The sequence below is a fragment of the Dasypus novemcinctus genome, chromosome 22 (genome assembly GCF_030445035.2).
Source record: "Dasypus novemcinctus isolate mDasNov1 chromosome 22, mDasNov1.1.hap2, whole genome shotgun sequence".
Classification (NCBI taxonomy): Eukaryota; Metazoa; Chordata; class Mammalia; order Cingulata; family Dasypodidae; genus Dasypus; species Dasypus novemcinctus.
Window position 1 is genome coordinate 72,172,425 of NC_080694.1, and position 21,179 is coordinate 72,193,603.

Below are 21,179 nucleotides of genomic sequence, written 5' to 3' on the forward strand. Positions count from 1 at the left end.
CCAACCCGACAAAAGGATATAGAAATGGGTCCTCAAATCCAACACTGCATAGAAGAATGTTAGCACAGGGGCTTGATAACACACATTAGAAAACTAAACCATAAAGAAGACTATTATAATAATTGATTCATGAGGGCCTCTCCCAGATCGATAGGGAACGAGGCAGGGGTCCTGGCTTCAAGTTTAAGATTCTTCAAGTTGTCATTTCTAAGATTTCCTAGGGTTTAGAGAAAAGCCCCCCAAAAAACATTGATGCAGCAGTTTTCCAGTTGTTGTAAAGAACTTGCAAAAGATGGAAAAATGCAGCAAAGTGAGGGACTCGTTATGATGGAGTCATTAACTCTCAAATTCTGATGAGTATTTTAACAAACCTAGAACTCTGTTAATGAGGAAAGAGCACTTAGCCACATCAACAAAGCCCAAACAAAGGAATCTAAACTGGACTTCTCCCTTCTCTGAACTATCACTCTATATCCTTCGTATCCTTTTTATCAAGGTGTATACTGAGTATTTGAATATTTTCCTTCCACATTTAAGACCACTTCAAAACAATCATTGTGTTTTTCTCTTTTGGCAATTAACTTTGCATGCAGTAAATGGTCGATAACTATTTAATTACTTGAAGTATTATGAACTTCAAGTAATTCATTGAAGATAAATGATGTGAAGAGAAGTTGACTAAAATGAAGATTGAAAAGGGAAATTGGTAGATACATATGATACTCCAGGCAATCAGAATAGTCACTGATTCTGAAAGTGACATTTAAGTTTTTATTTTGAAAAAGTGTTTTGTTCCAGATTTTGATGGTCAGAAATTAATAAAATATTAGAGGGAGGCTAACTCCATACCTTTCCATGTTGAGTCCACAATTACAGGTGTCTCCTTTAAATAACAGAGTTATTGGGCAGGAAAGACCTTATGTATCACCCTGTACAACCAATTAACCCATGCTTCAACTTGTAATGCTGTTTTTCCTCTAAAGGTCATTCCATATGCAAAATTAGAGCAATTTAACATATAAAATTGCAACCCACCCAATTTCAGAATCCTCCATCCAACGGCTTATCCCTGCTTCTCTGTTGTTGACTTAAAGAAAAACAATGGTTTTCACCTGTGTAAATGGAATGATGATGTTTTTATTCTGACACAGATGTTGGCCACATGTGTACTCAGCTATAGGTCCTGGTTTGCTAGTGTAGTCTGCAAGCTCCATGAATCTAAGAAACACATTTCTCATTTGTGGATCCCCAATACCTAGGACACAACTGATCTATAACAGGAGCTTAATTAGGAATTTCTAAAGAAACACTGATGAAAAAATATAAGGACATATATGGTAATAGTAATATCTTTCCACTGCATTTCCCATTTTCTCTTTTTTTTAAAGATTTATTTTTCATTTATTTCCCATCCCCACCCCCACCCCCATTGTCTACTCTCTATCCATTTGCTGTGTGTTCTTCTCTGTCTGCTTATATTCTTGTCAGTGGCACCAGGAATCTGTGTCTCTTTTTGTTGCATCATCTTGTTGGTTCAGCTCTCCATGTGTGTGGTGCCACTCCTGGGCAGGCTGCATGTTTTTTGAGTGGGACAACTCTCCTTATGGGGCACAATCCTTGTGCATGGGGCTCCCCTACATGGGGGACACCCCTGCATGGCATGGCACTCCTTGCGTGCATCAACACTGTGCATGGGCCAGCTCACCATACAGGTCAGGAGCCCCTAGGTTTGAACCCTGGACCTCCCGTGTGGTAGGTGGATGCTCTATCAGTTTTGCCAAATCTGCTTCCCTCCATTTTCTCTTATCTTCCAGCGACCACCTCCTCATTTTGTATCTTCAAAATGGTTATGGGAAATGCACCCACATGGATGGTTTCCTCATCTTGGGGTTTTCTGACAACTGTGAGCTGCAGGTCCGACATGCCTTGCTGTTCTTGGTGATGTACCTACTGGCCTTGGCAGGTAACCGCATCATCATCACCATCACCACACTGGACCAGGCTCTCCAATCCTCAATGTATTACTTCTTGAAGCACCTCTCCCTCCTGGACCTCTCCTTCATTTCCATCATGGTCCCGCAGTCTACTGACAGTGCCCTAAAGGGTGATAGCTGTATTTCCCATGGTCAGTGCATGTTTCAAGTTTTCTTCTTCCTCTCCCTGGCCTGGACTGAGGTGCCCATTCTCACTGTGATGTCTTATGACCACTACGCAGCCATCTGCCTCCCACTGTACTACAAGCTAATCATGGATCCTGATACCTGTCAGGGGGTCGTGGCATCTGTATGACTGAGTGGGGCTGCCTCTGGAATTTTATACACAGCAGCCACGTTCTTCATCACATTCTGCAAGACCAAAATCATCCACCAGTTCTTCTGTGATGTGCCCCAGCTGCTGAAGCTCTCCTGCTCCACTGATTACCTTGGAGCAATTGGAGTGACTCCTTTCATGTCTGTCATGTCATTCACCTGCTTCTTCTCCATCATCCTCTCCTACATCCACATCTTCTCCACAGCTCTTAAAATACCCTCTGCTGAGGGTCAACCCAAGGCCTTCTCACCTGCCTGCGTCACCTCTTTGCTGTCTCATTTTTTATGTCCACAGGCATGTTTGAGTTCCTAAAACCAACTTCAGATTCTCCAACTGGTTTTGATCTTATGATTTCTATCTTTTATACAGTTGTGCCCCCAACACTGAACACTATCATCTACAGTCTGAGGAATGAGGCCATGAAGGGAGCTGTGAGATGGTTATTGGTGGGTGGGGACATCCCTGGGAAGAAAACTATTTTGTCCTATTGTGGATGACTATCCAATATTATATACAAGGAACTTTTGAAATAGTAGAATTCTTTCAATATGTGGTATTGAGGGAAAGCAATAACATTTTTCCTATAGATTAAAAATACAATATTGCTATTATGCATGACTTGTTCTTTTCAGTCATTGAATTCATTTTTTCATTCGTTCATATTGAGACAAAATAAACAATTATAATTTTTAAAACATGGATCCAGTAGTTCCCTTTCCCTCCCAATATGTATAGATACAAAGACAGACAGACACACAATACACACAAACAATGACGAGCACACATGATCTTGTACTTGGGATAGAAAATAATACAACACTAATGAAAATTAAAAAATAAATTACCCACAGCTCCATAATCAAAGAAACCAACTCTTTTCCTTTCAGTCATTTATTTTCAAATGCCCATTTAACTTCTTATTGTTATACATTCTAATTTTGCATAGTGGAACAAATTTATATACCATTACTATGTATAGGTATATTTTACCATTATAACTATATTTTCACAGTATTTAATGGAATTCATATTATTTGCATTTAGCCATTCACCCATTTTATTCAGTTGTTTCCAATTTTTCTCTCATAAATAATGTTGAAAATTGAAGTTTTGCTCTTCATAATTCCAATAAATGGTGTTGCTGAATCAAAGAATATAAAAGGTTCCAGTATATTGAACAGCATATTGCTTTAAAAAAATCATTAAATCTTTTTATGTGGCCATTAGTAATATATAGCCATGTCACATCTACTTTGTGTCAATATGATTTTATTAATTCATGCAACACATATTCACAGAGAACATATTAGGTGAATGAAATAATAATAGGCACATGAACATAAAAGTATACCTGATATACACAGCATTGTATAGTGTAGAAATATTTAGTTTTGCTATTGCACAATTTTTTCCATTCACAATTTTAAAAATTTGTGATAATTCAAGTTTAAACATATTTATAATTATTCACATTTGCTTGATATTAATGTTTAATTTTACATATATTTGTTGTATAAATTTTATTTAAAATTTTATATATATATCAGAACTTTGTCTTTTAGTTTGCCAAAAACCATTTTCCTCAGTCCCTCTGTAATTTTGTTTCTCAGACTACTTTTTTCAATGCACACCATATATCTAATAATTTGTGTGTGTGTGTGTGTGTGTGTGTGTGTGTGTGTGTGTGTATGGTGTGGCAACATTGCTTATCCAGTCTCGGCTATCAAGACTTAATCTGAAATGGACAATTGTAAAGCTATTCAATCCACTTGCAATAATCTATAAATCATACTGTTTCTTTTTTATGTTTTACATTGATTAAATACTTTAACAGTTTCTAAACTATTTCATTTAACTATTGTTTTAGTCTACTTTTTCACAAAAAGAACATATCTTTTTATTTCACTTCCTATCCTTTCCATTCTTTTTAATTCATTTGCACTTAAATATTTATGCTTACAAATAACATTTAATCATTATTTATTGCAATGATTTAGGTAGTATAACCATTCATAAGTCTATAAAGTATTTTGTCTTATATTCTTAATCAAAAATTAATTTTAATCTATTCATGCATTCAAATACACATAGTGTTTGTTTTTGGCATCATTCAACCACTTAAAATTTATAAATTAGCTTGGGAAATGTGCTCTTTAAAATTTATAGTTGGTTTTCACCTATATTAACTAATTTTTTTTTTGCTTGAGCCAAATAAAATTTTGTTAATTCTCTTTTTAAAAGTAATTCATGGGAAGTGGCTGTGGCTCAATCAGTAGGGCTCCTGTCTACCATATTGCAGGCCCTGTGTTCACATCCTGGGGCCTCCTTGTGAAGGCAGGCTCACCAGCATGCTTCAGAGAGCCACCCAGCCCACAAGTGCCTTGGAGTGCCAAAGTCGCCATGGAGAGCCGACTCAGCAAGGTGATGCAACAAAAAGGGATACAAGCAAAAACACAGAAGAGCGCACAGTGAATGGACAAAGAGAGCAGACGGCAAGTAAGCCACAAGGGGGAAGAGGAAATAAAATAAATAAACACAGACAGAAGAACACACAGCAAATGGACACAGAGAGCAGACAGTACACAAAAAGCTACAAGGGGGGTGGAGATGAAAAGTGAAAAAAAGAAAAAAACTAAAAAAAAAAAGAAAAATGGATATGAAAGGAGTGGATGTAGCTCATTGGCTGAGTGCCTGCTTCCCATTTATGAGGTCATGGGTTCAGTCTCAGGTACTGCCTGAAAAACAAACAAACAAAAAAAAAAAACAGAAAAAGGAGAAAAACATATTTTTTAAAAAGTAATTCACATTTCTCAAAAGACTTCTATTCTATGATTTTACATTTATGTTGTTAAAATATAAAGATTACAAAGATTATATGCATTCTTCTGATTGCCCCTTTTTGCGTTAATCTGAGATAGCATAAATTGGGGGTAATTTTGAGAATAAAACTTATCAGTTTCAATCTGGGAAGAGCCACATTCAAAGTAAACCAGGCTGTGCTGTGTGGTGAGACACAGGGGTCTCAAATTTACTTCCCTGAGCTGCCCTGCAAACCTTATGAGCACTGCTGCTGAGTTGATAGTTATGGCCCCATAGTGTTTGCCATGGAAGGGAAAATTGGAGATGAACTACTTCAGCCTCACTGCAGGGTTTGGAGACACAGGGTTGTGCCTCTAGCAGATGCCAAGGAGAGGCTTAGCCAGTGAACATGACTAGGGTCTGGTCAACCAAGAGTGGTAAACTCATGAATTATTCCAGTGGAAGGCATCATCTGTCAATGCCAGCAGAGATAGCAACCTGTCTTCCAAAAGACACTGCTCGAAAGTCAGAGACTAAGGATAACACTTCCAAAATGATATTTTATCCCTCCTCAAGGAGGGTACATGGGTTTTTCCCCATCACGTGCTTGAACACATCTTATTGGAAACAGGAAAATTGGGAGACTCTCTACAAAACTAAGTATTTTTTTTATCAGAAGATAAACTATATATATCCTGAAAGGACTGTTTAAATTATCTGCTTGGACTTAGATTAAGATGGATTTGACATTTAGTTACTATTTCTGACAAGGTCTCAGGAAGAAGATAGGATTATATAAGATAAATAACAATAAATATAAGATAAATATCATTGTATTTATTTTTCTTTTTTAAAGATATATGGATTACATAAATGTTACATAAAAATATAGGGGGTTCCCATAAGCTCCACTCCCTACCCTTCCCACACTTTTCCACATTAACAACATCCTTCATTAGGGTGGTATATATTTGTTACAATTGATGAACACTAAGTGCAGATTATAGTTTACGTTATAGTTTAAATTCTCTCCTGCACAATTTTGTAAATTATGACAAGATAAATAATGGCCTGTGCCTGTCACTGCAACAACATTCAGAGCAATTCCAATGTTCTGAAAATGTTCCCATATGATGCCTATTTTTCCCTTTCCCTTCCCTCAGAACCCCTGGTGGCCACAGCCAACACATTAATGATAGAAGCACGTCTATTGTTAAAATAACAGTAAGACTTTGGTAGAATAACAGAAAATATACTCTAGTCCATTGTTCATTCCCCAATCCTGAGGATTATGGGATGATAATGGCCACTCCACTTCTAGCTGAGAGGGTGATTACATCTAATGGGGCAGATGAATAGGACTATCTTGACTGCACTTGTAGGCTCTTTTCCTTGGGGTGGTCGTTGTCCATCATCATTTCCTTGTTAGATATCCTGAGCAAGTCCAGTGAATTGGAGAGCAACTCTGCTGAGATTCAGGGCCCAAAGTTTTAAGGCTCTTGGACATGAAAGTATCAACTCTTGTACTAACTATAAGTCCAAATAGAAGGGGCAGAAGAGCCATGTGTAGGGAAACTGCAACTGAGTCCAGCTGTCACACTGGGGAGCATAAATTCCAAAGAAGGACCCACTGCTAGAATGTCAAACTCCTGAGCTTTCTGCCCTGACTATAGTGTCTGGATGTCTCCAGAGTATGTGGGAGCCCTGCTCTTTCAGGCAATATTTACTGTGGCACTCAATGAGATCCACTGAGGCATGCATAAGAGTAAACTCTGGAATGACCTCCTGACTCACTTTGACGTCTCTTAACCATATAAACACATTTGTCTTTACCCTTCCCCCCTTTTGGTCAAGGTCTTTGTCCAATTGATTGCTAGTTGGTGCTTGGTAGCAATTCTTAGGTGCCAAAGAGGCCCATCCCTGGGAGTCATGTCCCACATGAGGGACAGGTAATGCATTTATATACTGAGTTTGTCTTAGACACAGGACACATTTGAGGAAAAAGAAGGCTCTCGAGAGACATCTCTTAGGCAACCTACAATAATAGGTTAAGTGTCAATTACAAAAGAAAAGTTTCATAACTAAAGCCTTCAATATCAAGGGACCATAAATGGTCGATCATCCTTCATTTGTCACTGTCCCTATACTCAGGGTATTCTTGTTCTCCCATTAGAGAATGTGGCAGAACTGCCCAGGATGAGAATTGGATATTCTTTTGTTTTTTGTGTGGAAATCCATCCACAGTGACAATTCTCCATGAACACTTGAGCACATTTATATGCCTTCTAGGAATGCCCAGGTGAACCTCCCCCCATGCATCCCCCGTCAGTGACACCCCACACCAACTCTCCTCTGCTGCCACAGTTGTGACCCTTCTTTGATCCAAAACTACTTCAAAAATGTTACCAACAAAATGACTGAATAAAAAAAAATGAAATAATAATCATAGTTTTAAAAACAACAAATAAAATATAAAAGAATTTAAAAGAATTTGAAATAATAAAACAACAATTTTTTAAAAAATGGCATTATGTCTTTCATCACTTAAAATCTGTTGTCCTGTATGTACAGTGACATTTTCTTTCATTTATTCCCCCAGTGTCTTATTTTTTTTTTCCATTTTATCTTCAAAGAAGCTTTAGGTTACAGAAAAGTCACATAAAAATATATTGGATTCCCTTATGCCCAGCGTCCTCCCCCCTTTTCCCTTTCCCCTATTAATAACATGTACATGTGGATGGTATATTTGTTACAAATGATGTACAAATATCAAGTATTGTTACTAACCATAGTCAATGATTTAATTATAGTTTACATTTTGGTACATACACTTTAATAAATTTTTATGAAATTTAGCATGGCCTGTTTCCATCATTGCAAGATCATGTAGAACAGTTCCAATTCCACCAAAATGCCCCATGTTCCATCTATTCTAATACTCTCTCCTCCCCCCCCTCAGGACTCATGGCAACCACCAAGCTTCAATCCTTGAAAAACAAGATGCATGGTTACTGGCAACAACATTGAGAGTTTGACATACTGGCCTGTCCTTCCCTACTAGCTCTTATGCTCTTGAGAGACTCCCACCCCTTTATTTGAGAACATAGCAGGACTCCCCAGAATGGGAGCACTACACCTGTCCATTCATTGTGTGGGTCTCTATCTGCTGATACAACACACTATGACAGGAGAAATACTCATATACTCCATGGAAGTCTGCCCCAAGTGCAGCCTGTCCTACATGCTCCCCACATCCTACAACACCCCAAACCATTAACCCTCCCCTGCCATAATTGCCAAAAAGCATTCTGAATGTTGTAGTTTCAACCACATATCCACAAATCCCCACAGTTCATCTGCTTCCTCCCCCAACCCTCCCTCCTGTGCCTTGGACAGGGAATCCTCCCCCACCCTACCCCCTTCAAGGACATCACTGGCCAAACCTACAGCATCACTACACCACTACTGCACAACTATACCCTTCCAACTTACCATAGATTTGCCTATATGTGCATTGGCTCAAAACCCTCTACTCCCTTTTCATCTACCGTAAACCTAATTTCCAGACTCCAGCTATGTGAATGTGCTCAATCTGCTTAACTCATATCACTGAGGTCATGCAACACTTGTCTTCAGTGCCTGGATTGCTTCACCGAACATAAGATCTTCAAGGCCCACCCATGGTTATCCCATGTGTTAATACTGCATTCTTCTTAAAGTTGAGTAATATTCTATTGTAAGTATATTCTAAAATTGCTTATCCATTCTTCTGTTGATGGGCATTTGGGTTCTTGCTAACTTTTGTGAATAGGGAATAATGCTGCTCTGCACAGTGGTGTGCATATATCTGTTCATGTTCCTGTGTTCAATACTTCTGAGTATATACCCAGTAGTGGGATTGCTGGACCCTATGGTGGTTCTACAGTTAGCTTCCTGAGGAACCACCAAACTGTCCTCCACAAAGGTTGCACCTTTATAGATTCCCACCAGCAGAGGATAATTGTTCCAATTCCTCCAAATCCTCTCCAACATTTGTGGTCCTCTGTTCTTTTAATAGCTACCAGTCTAATGGGTGTAAGATGATATCTCATTGTAGTTTTGATTTGCATTTCCCTAATAGCTAGTGATGTTGAGTATATTTTATTGTGATTTTTAGCCATTTGTGTTTCTTCTTTGCAGATGTGTCAGTTCAAATAACTTGCCCATTTTTAAACGAGCTGTTTGCCATTTTGTTTTTGAGGCATAGGTTTTCTTTATATGTGCTGGATATTAGACTCCTATGAGATATATGCTTACTAAATATTTTCTCCCATTGAGTAGGCTGACTTTTCACTTTCTTGACAAACTCCTGTGAGGTGCATAAGTTTTTAATTCTGAGAAGGTCCCATTTATCTATTTCTCCTTTGCTTTCTCATGCTTTGGGTATAAAGTTCATGAAAACATTTCCTTATACAAGATCTTGTAGATGCTTCCCTACATTATCTTTGAAGATGTTTATGGTCATGGCTCTTATATTTAGATCTTTGATCCACCTTGAGTTAATTTTTGTATAAGGTGTGAGATCATGTTCTTCTATCAATCTTTTGGATATGGATATCTAGTTCTCTAAGCAGCATTTGTGGAAGAGACCATTTTCTCCCAGTTGAGTGTGCTTGGTAGCCTTGTCAAATATTAGTTGACTATATGTGAGGATCTGTACCAGAACCCTCAATTCTGCACCATTGTTCAATATCTCTATCCTTGTGCTAAAGCCATAAAGTTTTGATCACTGTAGATTTGTAGTATATTTTAAAGTCAAGTATTGTGAGTCCTCTGATTTCATTTTTCTTTTTCAATATGTCTTTGGCTATTCAGGTACTCTTGCCCTTCCTAATAAATTTCATAGATAGCTTTTCCAATTCATCAAAAAATGCTCTGGTAATTTGCATTGAAATTGCACTAAACTTGTAAATCAGTTTGTGTAGGATAGACATTTTAATGATGTTTAGTCTTCATTTCCATGAACAGGGAATATTATTCCACTTATTTAGATCTTCTTTGACTTCCTTTAACAGTGTTGTGTGGTTTTCTGTATACAAGTACTTTACATCATTACTTAAATTTATTCCTAGGTATTTGGTTCTTTTAGTTGCTATTATAAATAGGATTTTTTTCTTGATTTCCTCCTTAGATTGATAATTATTGGAGTACAGAAATGCTATTATTTTTGCACATTAATCTTATAACCTGCCACTTTATTGAACTCATTTATAAACTCTAGAAGCCTTGATTTGATTTCTCAGGGCTTTTGAAGTATCAGATCATGTCTTCTGCAAATAGTGAAATTTTACATCTTCCTTTCCAACTTGGGTGCCTTTTATATTTTTTCTTGCCTAAGTTCTCAAGTAAGTACTTCTAACACAATGTTTTATAAGAGCATTGACAGTGAGCATTCTTGTCTTGTTCCAGATCTTAGAGGGTACGGTTTAAGAGTTTCACCATTGAATTGGATGTTAGTTGTAGTTGTGAGATTTTCATATATACCCTTTAGCATGGTGAGGAAGCTTCCTTCTATTCCTGTCTTTTGAAGTGCTTTTATCAGGAAAGTGTGCTGTCATTTGTTGAATGGTTTGTCAGCATCTCTAGAGATAAACATGTTATTTTTTTCTTTATATCTGTTTATGTGGTGTATTACATTGGTTGATTTTCTTATGTTGAATCATCCTTGCATACCAGGAGTGAACCTATTTGGTGATGAAGTATAATTCATTTGTTGCGTAGCTGAATATGATTGTAGATATTTTGTTGAGGATTTTAACACCTCAGTTCATTAGAGAGATTTGTCAGTAGATCTCCTGTTTTGTGTCATCATGGTTTGGCTTTGGTACTAGGTTATGTTGGCATCATAGAATGAGTTAGGCAATGTTCCCTCCACATCTAGTTTTTGGAAGAGTTTAAGCAGGATTGCTGATAGTTCTTTCTGGGTAGTTTGATAGAGTCCACCTGTGAAGTCATCTGGTCCTGGGCTCTTCTTATTTATGAGGTTTTGATGACTAATTCAATCTCATTATTTCTGATTTGTTTGTTGCATTCAGTAGATTCTTCTTTTGTCAATATAGGCTCCTTGTGTGTTTTTAGGAATTTGTCCATTTCATCTAAATTATCCATCTTGTTGGCATAAAATGTTTCAAAAAATCCTCTAATGATATTATTTATTTCTGTGGGATCAGTGGAGATATCCCCTTCATTTTTTCTTATTATATATATGCATCTTTTCTCTTTTTTTCCTTTGTTAGGCTAGCTAAGAGTTTGTCAATTGTATGAATCTTTCCTCTTTTTAATTTCATTTATCTCTGCTATAATCTTTGTTATTTCCTTCTTTCTACTTTCTTTGGAGTTAGTTGGGTTTTCTTTTGATAATTTCTCCAAATGTGCAGTTCGACCTTTCATTTTAGCTCTTTCTTCTTTTTTAATATAGCCATTTGTGAATGAATTCCCCTCACAGTACAGCTTTTCCTGCATCCCATAGGTTTTGATATGTTGTGCTGCCATTTTTGATCATTTCAAGGTAGTTTCTGATTTCTTTTGCAATTTCCTTCTTGACCCACTGATTGTGATTGTCTAAGTCTGTGTTTAGCTTCTACATCTTTGTCCCTGATATGTTTCTGTGTGCCTTACTCATATCCAGGTTCACTGCATTGTGGTCAGAGAAATTACTTTGTATAATTGCAATCAATCTTTCTGAATTCATTGAGAATTAAAAAGTGGAATAAAAAATGTAATGAGGAAATACATAGAATGAATTAAAAGGTCAGAATTATGAGAAGAGAGGAAAAGGGAAAACAAAAATTCTTTTAAAAGTACAAAAAGAAAGGAGAGAGAGCAAGAAAGAAAAAAATTGAAGACCAAACAAAAAGGGATTGAATGAAGGAAAAACAACAGAAAACAGAAGACAGAAACATGAAGAAAATAAAAAAAGGAATCTAGGTAAAATAAAAATTGGTAAGAGAAATAAAAGGAAAAGAAAGTAAGGAGAAACACAACAAACCAGAAATAAACAGCAGCATGTAAAACAAACAAAAATGCAAACAAAACAATACAAAAACACTACTAAGAGAAAATAGCCTTCCCTCTTCAGGCCCTAACGAGTTTCTCAGGCAGTCAGTGTCAATCAATCACCCTGCAGCCTGCCCTCTGTATATGATGTACCAAGTTTTAGTGAGTAAAATAAGGGGAAAATAAGGAACCTTAAAGTATATAAAAGAATCAAGAAAAACTAACATGAAAAGAATGTATTGGTGTGACATCCTGCCTGAGCAGATAGCCTCTACCCTATCCCCAAGTGGTAAGGGTCCCTTCTGAGATTCAAAGGGGGCTCAGCTGTCCAAACTCACTGCAAAGAAACCACTCTCCACCCTCTCTCAGAAACCTCTTCTTCCCAGGTAATGCACACTCCCAGTCCATTGGCAGCAGTGAAATAGGGACCCCAACAAGGCTACTTGCTGTGAGGGTGGGGTAGAGGTGCTTTTTCCAGTCACAGGGGTGAGCAACTCATGATTTTCCTTTGGCTTCTTTACCTTTCCAATGCTCTTCAAGATGACACAGAACATGCTCCATTCTCTCTATATATATCGAAAGCAGCTCCTTTATATAGATCTCTGGTTTCTCTCTTCTTTTTGGGGGGGTGTATGTGAGAGGAGCAGACTCTGCCTACCTACTTTGACAACATTTTCCCCGAACATCTCATGTTTTTTCCAACTTTTCCATATTTGATATTAATATTTGTAATACACTCATGGCTTATTCTTAGCAAATAATTTATTTCATACATGTCTTCCTGCTCTATTATCTTATTTTACCCAGGAGTGTCTCATAAAGATATACCCTCCACCTACAGTGAGAATTTGAGCACTTTTCTGAATCCACGGCTATAGTAAAGTCAGTTATCACAAGACTGACCTTCTTTAATCACAACACTCCCTATATTGATCACCATCAATCAAGGATTTAGCCCAAGTTTTGCTCTCCCATTCTGTCATACCAGTTACTTTAAAATGAGTTTCTGGAAAGGAGAAAAAATGGTAAAACAAGCACCCCTGCTGGCCACTTCAATTTTCCCAGCTCCTAATTCACATTTCATCCAACTTAGTAATTGCCTTTTTACAATCATTCATTATATTTGTAAGAGTCAAATTATAAAGAATTTATGTGGTGGAGAAAATGAGTTCCAAAAAATTAAGAGAGGAAATGAGATTAAGGGCTTGAAACTGGAGAATCCAATAATTAAATGCAGATATAAAGAAAAGGCCATAAAATATAAAATTATTTTTATCATCTGGTAATTTTAGGGTTTGGTGATATCATAAATGGCCAAGAGAAGGTGGGAACAGTTTGGAATTTCAAATAGAATGTCATAAATTCAGTTTTCTACATTTTATTTTTTATATAGTCTGGCTAATATTTATTGTATTATGGTTAAGGAAAGTAAGGACCACATACTCTTCTTTTTTTCACATATTCTTTTTATTCTCTCCTCTGATTTTCAATTTCTTAGGAAAGAGAAACATGATTCAAGTTCCTGCCAGACTGCACCTGTGGCCTTTTGGGCAGTTCTTTATAATCAGTTGACTGTGGGAAGGAACATTTAGACCTGTTTCTCAGATAACTCTGCCTGATATAAAGGGATTCCCCACATATGGACAACTGTAACACTAAAGCCCATTTCTGGGATATCCCTAAAGGATACTGGTAAAGGGAAATTCTCCCAGGGGCCAAACTTTCAACATGGCACCTGGAGGTTCATTCTGCTTTGAAGAAGAAATGGCTGGAAGTGTGTTTGTACACTGATTTATGCAATGTGCCCAGTGGTTTAACTGAATGGTCAGGGGCTTGAAAGAATCATGATTGGAAAGGTCTGGGAGAAAAGTCAGTGGAGAGACGTTTCTCAATGGGTGAAAACCAAGGAGGTATTTGTTTCTCATTTGAAGGCTCACCAGAGTGTGACCTCAGCAGAAGAGGATTTTAGTGATCAAGTGGATAGGATGACCTATTCTGTGGATACCAGTTGGCCTCTTTCCCCTCCCTCAATTCCTGTCATTGTCCAATGGGCTCATGAAAAAAGTTGCCATGGAAGTAGGGATGGAGGTTATTCATGTGCTCAGCAACATGGACTTAACCTCACCAAGGTTGACTTGGCTACAATCACTGCTGAGTGCCCAATCTACCAGCAGAAGAGAAACCACACTCAGCTCCCAATATGGCACCATTCCCTGAGGTGATCAGCTTGTTACCTGGAGGCAGGTTGTTTACATTCGACCACATCCATCATGGAAGAGGCAGCATTTTAGTCTCAATGGAATACTGGAATCATACATATTCTATATACTAATTTCCTTCACTGCATGCAATGTTTTTGCCAAAACTACCATCCATGAACTTCCAGAATGCCTCATCCAATGTCTTGGTATTCCATGCTTCTGTTCAATGAACATGCTTCATAGCAAATGGAAAGTGAGAATGGGCTCATGCACATGGAATTCAATGGTTATACCATGTTCCCAACATCCTGAATTAGATGTATTAATAGAATGATGGAATGACATTTCGAAGCCTCAATTATGGCACCAACAGGGTGGCAATATCTTGCATATATATATATACACACACACACACACACCAAATATCTTGTTTTCTTCTGCATCTTATCTCTTTCTCATGTACAACATAAATTGTAGTAACTTAATGTCATACATTTAAGATATAGTATATAAAGATCAAGAGTGAGTAGTACTCAAGAATTTACATTCTCTTCTGGGGAAAGAATGTGTTTCCAATAGTAAGCAGGATAATTCAATTATGTTAGATGAAAACATGACTGCTCTTATTTTTATTTAGAGATTAAGTAAGGTTCAGAGAGTCCTGTATGTGCCAGGTTGATAAAGGGTGGACTGTGATGGTAAGTTCACAGTTCACAGTTCAGTTTGGCTTGTTTATGGTGCCCAGTTGTTTGGTCAAGCAAGCACAGGCCTGATTGTGATGAGGATACCTCATGGATTTAAGATATTAGTTAATTGATTGTACCTGTGGCTGATTACACATACAATTAACAAAGGAGATTGCCTTCAGCAATGAGAGAAGTCTCATCCAAGCATTTGAAGTCCTTAAAGGGGGAAGTGAGGATTTCAGTAGGTATAAAGAAGATTCTCAAACTCTCCTTCATCCAGCCAACTTCTCCTGGGAATTCATCAAAACCTTCATCAGGCTGCCCTATGGAATTCAGACTTGTCAATCCCCATTCTTGAGTGAGCCAATTTCTATAATTAATAAGATTAAATCAATCAATCAATAAATCCTGCCAGTTCTGTTTCTCTGGAAAATCTTAACATACAGTTTTTGTTAAGGCGAGTGGATAATTCTATTTATGTATGTATGTATGTATTTATTTATTTATTTATTTATTATGCTTTTTTATTTTTTAAAATGTACTTAGATTTCATAAATGTTAAATAAAAAATATGGAGCATTTCCACATGCCCCATTCCCTACTCCTCACATAATTTTCCACTTTAACAACATCCTTCATAGTTAATACAGTTATTATTATTTGATTACAAAGTTTTTAAAAGATGTAAGTAAATATAAATAATGCTTATTTTCTTTTACACACCACTATAGGCTCCTTGTCCTCATTCATTTTTCCCAAAATGCACCCACTATATATTCCCCAGAAGGCCATGCTTCTTCTTTCCCATCTAAAATTTGCTATCTATCATGAAATTGCACTCCAACATTGCTTCAGCAATTTACACCCTCACCAACTTTGCAGAAGAGACTTCATAGCTTTACCATCTTTGCTTGGTATTACTCTGACAATACTTGTAGGTATAAAAATAATGGGGTGTTTCATATTTATTTGTGTGTTTATTGCCATTTAAGCATATTCATGAACTTGTAGTCATTTTCATTTGGGGCATTTTCTTTTTCTTTAGAACTGTAAGAATTATTTGTATCTTTAAACTACTAAACCTTGTCACTAAACACAATGGCGCATATGCTTGCCCATTCTGCACCTTGAAATTATTCACTTTATGGTTTCTTCTGAAGTGCACATATATACTAATTTTAGTTTGTTGGATATTCTAAAATTAGACATTTCTTCATGGTTAATACTTGTTATGTCTTTTATTACGATTTTTTGCCTACACAACCCCGAAATCATAAAGATAATCACTAAAAGCTACTTTTTAGAGTTGTAAAACTTTGACTTTAATACTAAAAATTTCATTGTATCTGAAACAGATTTTTGAATTAGAAGTCAGAAAGATTTCAGTCTATTTATTTTTTTCTTAATATGGATAACCAATTGTCATTGTACTGTTTACTGCTTGGTGATGTCATTTATGCGAGAGTCTCTTCTGGACCCTCTGTTCCTTTCCACTGCTCTATCTAGTCCTGTGCTATCACAACACTGTTCTAATTGCTGTAGATGGCACAACTGTATTGCATCTACATAGCAACAAAGGAAATGAAATTAAAAAAGACATTATTATCTTCACAGCCATTATCATGGTGAATGCCCTTAATTGCTTAGATCTTCTTTAAAATCTTTCAGTAAGGTATTATATTCTCTGTAAAGTTGTTTTAATGCTTTATTCAATTTGCTTTATTCAATTTTTACTTGAGTAGCTATTAAAATTACACCAAAATACATTTCTTTCTTTTTTTTTCCTTGCATAAAGCATTAAATTTAATCTTTGACCCAAGAAATGTACTAAATTTTCTCATTTTTCTAATGCTTTATGTGTACGTTCTTAGAGTAAATCTATGAGGAAATTTTACTTTCTGTAATTAAGGAAACTTTCTTTCTTCCATTCAATTCCCTATAGTTGTGCTTTATTTTCTTTGTCTTAGTACACTGCCTAAAACCATCAGACAATGTTGAATAGAAGTATGACACTCACAGTCCTATCTTGATCTTACTGAACACATACTTTCCACTAAAATTTATTAAAACATCTGTTTCAGCTTCCTACTTTTGTATTATAAGCCATGCAAAACTCAGTGAATTAGCACATTATTTATTTTTCAGTGCTTGGTAGAACCAACTTGGCTCTGCTCCAAGCTTTTAGCTGAAAGTTCAGATGGAGCTGTTAGTCATTGGTTCTCCAGAGTCCCTATTCTTATTTTTGCTTGGCTTGGTTGGTAAGATCCCAAGGATAATTCAAAGAACAAATGTTCCCAGAAACAGGCCCTATGTGCAAGTAATATTAAGCCTTTGCTTGCACCTATCACATTGATTTAACTTGTCACACAGCCAAGTCCAGAGTTATTGTGCAATGGATGTGATGATTGGAGGCATGATTATTTTTGGAGGTCACCAAAGCAGCAGTCTGCCTCAAATCCTTTACCCATTTAAGAAATGCATCTATTACACTTTTGATAACCCTTTCATTATATTGGATGTTGATTTGCACACTATTTTTTTCTATATTATTAAGATCTCAGACATTTTTTATTCTTTCCCTCATCAACCATTCAATTTCATTTATTTGAACTCCAAGGGAAAATCCAGAAGTGAGAAACTACACAAATTTCCATCCTCATAGTCTGCTGTGGGAGGGACACTATTAACATTAGACATGTAAACGTGCTCTGTTAGATATGACAGAAGAAAGCAGAGCAAGTGAGACAGGGCAGGAAGTAGGTCATCTGATACAGTACAGCCTTTACTAATAACACCATATGTGAAAGAAACTTAAAGGAAAGGAGTAGCCAAGTGGACATTTGGGGAAGAATATTCCCAGCAGAGAAAACAGAACGTGAAAAGTCCAGAGGTGGATACAATCTTGGAATTCATAAGTAAGGAATCCAGCATGTTCTTGTTTAATTCTTCAATTAATAAACCCTATCAACTAATTTTTCAAATATCTTGGCATAGAGGTACATATTTTATTCTTTTTTCAGCTTATTTTTCATACCTATGTGGCATTTTAGTCCCTTTATTCAAATGATTATTAATTAATGCATTGTAAGATTTATTCTTAGAATATTTAGTCAGAAATTTGACATTTTGATAGTATTTTACAAAGAAGGTTCAATCCCCTCTGTCATTCTTAGGTATTCATTTCAATAACTTCTGCTGCTACATGTATTTCTGTATCATGTTTTACTGAGTTTGAGATTTTCTGATTTTATCTCTAATTTTAAGTTAGATTCTCATTCCTTCCAATGCATGATCTATATAGCATCTCTTACCTGACCAAGAATTAATCTCACCCTTGCCCAGACTTGTCACCTGCCCACTGCCCCACAGTCATCCCTCCACATAACTCCTTGGAAGCATGCCGAGGTTTTGGTGCTGTAACACTGAACACTGCCTGCCTAGGTACATCTTGTTTTGAGAAAGAAACACATATCCAGGTGTTTTTCCAAAACTCGCCTCTGGTTTTCAGCCCCCGTTTTCTCCCAGCCATGTATAATCTAGGAGAGGTTGTCATAGGTGTGGTCACAGCAAGTGAACTTCTTATCATCATCTCATAATCTGTAACTAGTCTCACTGTCTATTGCCAGGCAGAGGCAGCTCTCTGGAGATCAGTTCACTTATAATGTGCAAGGGCTGAGCACCCTGGCACTTAGTGCCTCTGTCTTCAGAATCTACCAGGTCCCATTGTGGGGCAGTTTGGGGCAGTCCTGGCAGGATCACCCCCTACTACTTCTTTTGGGGTGAGTCCTGCTGCTGGTTCAATGCAACACCACATCAATGTTTAGAACGTTTCTGGATATGAATAAATAAGAATATAAATTATCATCAAGTGCATATTCAGCTGCTTCTTAACACTTGTGGCAAACAATATTTCATCATTAAATTTCAAAGTTTTCTGATATTTTCTGATGGCCTCTCATTACATACATAAGTTATTTTCCCTGAGTATTATTAAGATGAAACACTTTTAAAATATTGATTAGAAATTCATATTTCCTTTTCAGAGAATTTTAAACATTTAAAATTAGTAAGTTTTATCAGTAAATTTTAAAATTGAGTAAATATTTTGTTAAGAATTTCTCACTTTTGGTGGGGTTTAATTTATTTATCTTTGTTTTTCTGGTTAATGCATTTTGCATCCAGAAAAAAGAATCTTTGCCTAAACCATGGCCTTGCAGGTATTCTTTTTTTTCTTCCAGGTAATTTATAGATTCATATTGCACATTTAGATCTAGAAGCATCTGAAATTGACTTTTGAACCACATAGTATTTTTCATATGCATATTCATTTTTTTTCCAAAGTAGTTTATTGGAAAGATGATCCTTTCCCCCACTACACTGCAGTGGCAAATTTATCATAATTTTGTTGATGGGATATATATCAGTCTGATTCTGGGTACCTGATTTTGTACTACTATTCTATTTAATGATCAGAGCTTTATAAGTTTTGATATCTAGTGGTGTAAGTTCTTCAGCTTTTTTCTTCTTCAGGCCATAGTGGTCTTAGGTGTTTATATATTAATTATAGAAGCATCTTGTTAATTTACACAAAAAGAAAATCTGCTAGAATTTCAATAGGAAACACATGGAATTTATAGATCTATTAGGAGAGAACTGACATCTTAACAATATTGTAACTTCTAATTTATGAAAATGCTATAACTCACAGTTTACGTAAGTATACATTAATTTTGAACAATGTTTTATAGTATTCAATATAGAGGTTTTGCAAATGTTTCAACAGATATATGTCTAGTTATTTAGAGCTTTTGATGCCACTGAAATTTGTATGACTTTTATAATTTTATTAAATTATCACTATAAATTAATTCTAATAATTTGAATGTAATTTGTTTTCTATTTTTATACTCATCCATGACATCTATTTTCAAATTTTATAACTTGATTTTAGTTTTCTTTCTCCTCTACTGTTGAGTAAAGCATTAGTAAGAGTCATTCATTTCTTGTTCCTCAGTTCACAGGGGAGTTATTTCATAATGTGAATATTCTTTATTAGAGGAAATTTTTTGTTCTTATCTGAGAATGCTGAGTAATTTAGTGGTTTCATCATGAATGGACAATGAACTTTATCAAATATTTTTCTGAGATTATTGGGATGATAAATGTTATTTTTCTCTTTTCTATGTCAGATTTTGTCATAGAGGTCATGTTGACCTTATAAAACAAAATAGAAAATGTTAACTCTTTTAAATTTTCTGGAAGATTTTGTGATAAAATTTTAAATAAGACATTAATGATGAGAGTTATCATCAAGGGCTTATTATTTTGTTCATAAACTGAGCACTTTATTTGAACAATTCAATCAACAATATTCTCATTTTACAGATGAGAAGTCAAAAGTTCAAAATGATGCAGTACCTAACCAAAGTCATCCCAGAGAAGATAAAGGTACAACTAGGATTCAAACTGAATCAATCTGCTTAAATACCATACAATAGTCCTTCTCATATTTAATGCAAGATACAACAAATGAAAAATTTCCATGTTGGCAAAACTGGGTAAAAAACACTGGGAGTAATAGAGAATTACATAATAATTTTAGAAAGGAATTAGAAAATATTAAAAACCTGTAAAAGTGTTTTCATAATCTAAGCTCAATAATTTTATCTTTCTTAATTTTAATTTAAAGAAAATTTAAAATGCAGAAAATGTAATGTTTAATCTGTACTCCTGTGATTATTCCTGGAAAAATATCAAAAAATGGATGAGATAACTCAGAAATTACAGAACAAAAATTGTTGACTTACATTTATTCCGAAGTACTTAAAAATGTGCAGCTGAGATTTTAATAATAAATTTTAATGACCATAACCCCATATGATATTCTCAGTTATTGTTGCAAGGTAATTTTAGAGATCTTTTAAAATACCTTCATGATTGTGACTGCTGTTTGATAGTGCATATCTGCGGTTTGATGGTAGTTTTGAATTTCAAACATAAAGAATAAATAAACACTCTGTTCTAGTTTTCTGGGCTATCTTCATTAGAGAGTCGCTCATATAAACTTTCTGATAGGAATTTTCTGTTTCCTTTCAGAAATACTTGATGGCTAGGAAAACATGTCTCCAGGTGTGGCCTGAGAGCAGCA

General features: G+C 35.9%; 1 pseudogene; it reads left to right on the top strand.

The window, feature by feature from the left end:
- Window positions 1–1,866: 1,866 nt before the first annotated feature.
- LOC101428540 (olfactory receptor 14J1-like) lies at window positions 1,867–2,807 on the top strand (annotated as a pseudogene).
- Window positions 2,808–21,179: the final 18,372 nt, after the last annotated feature.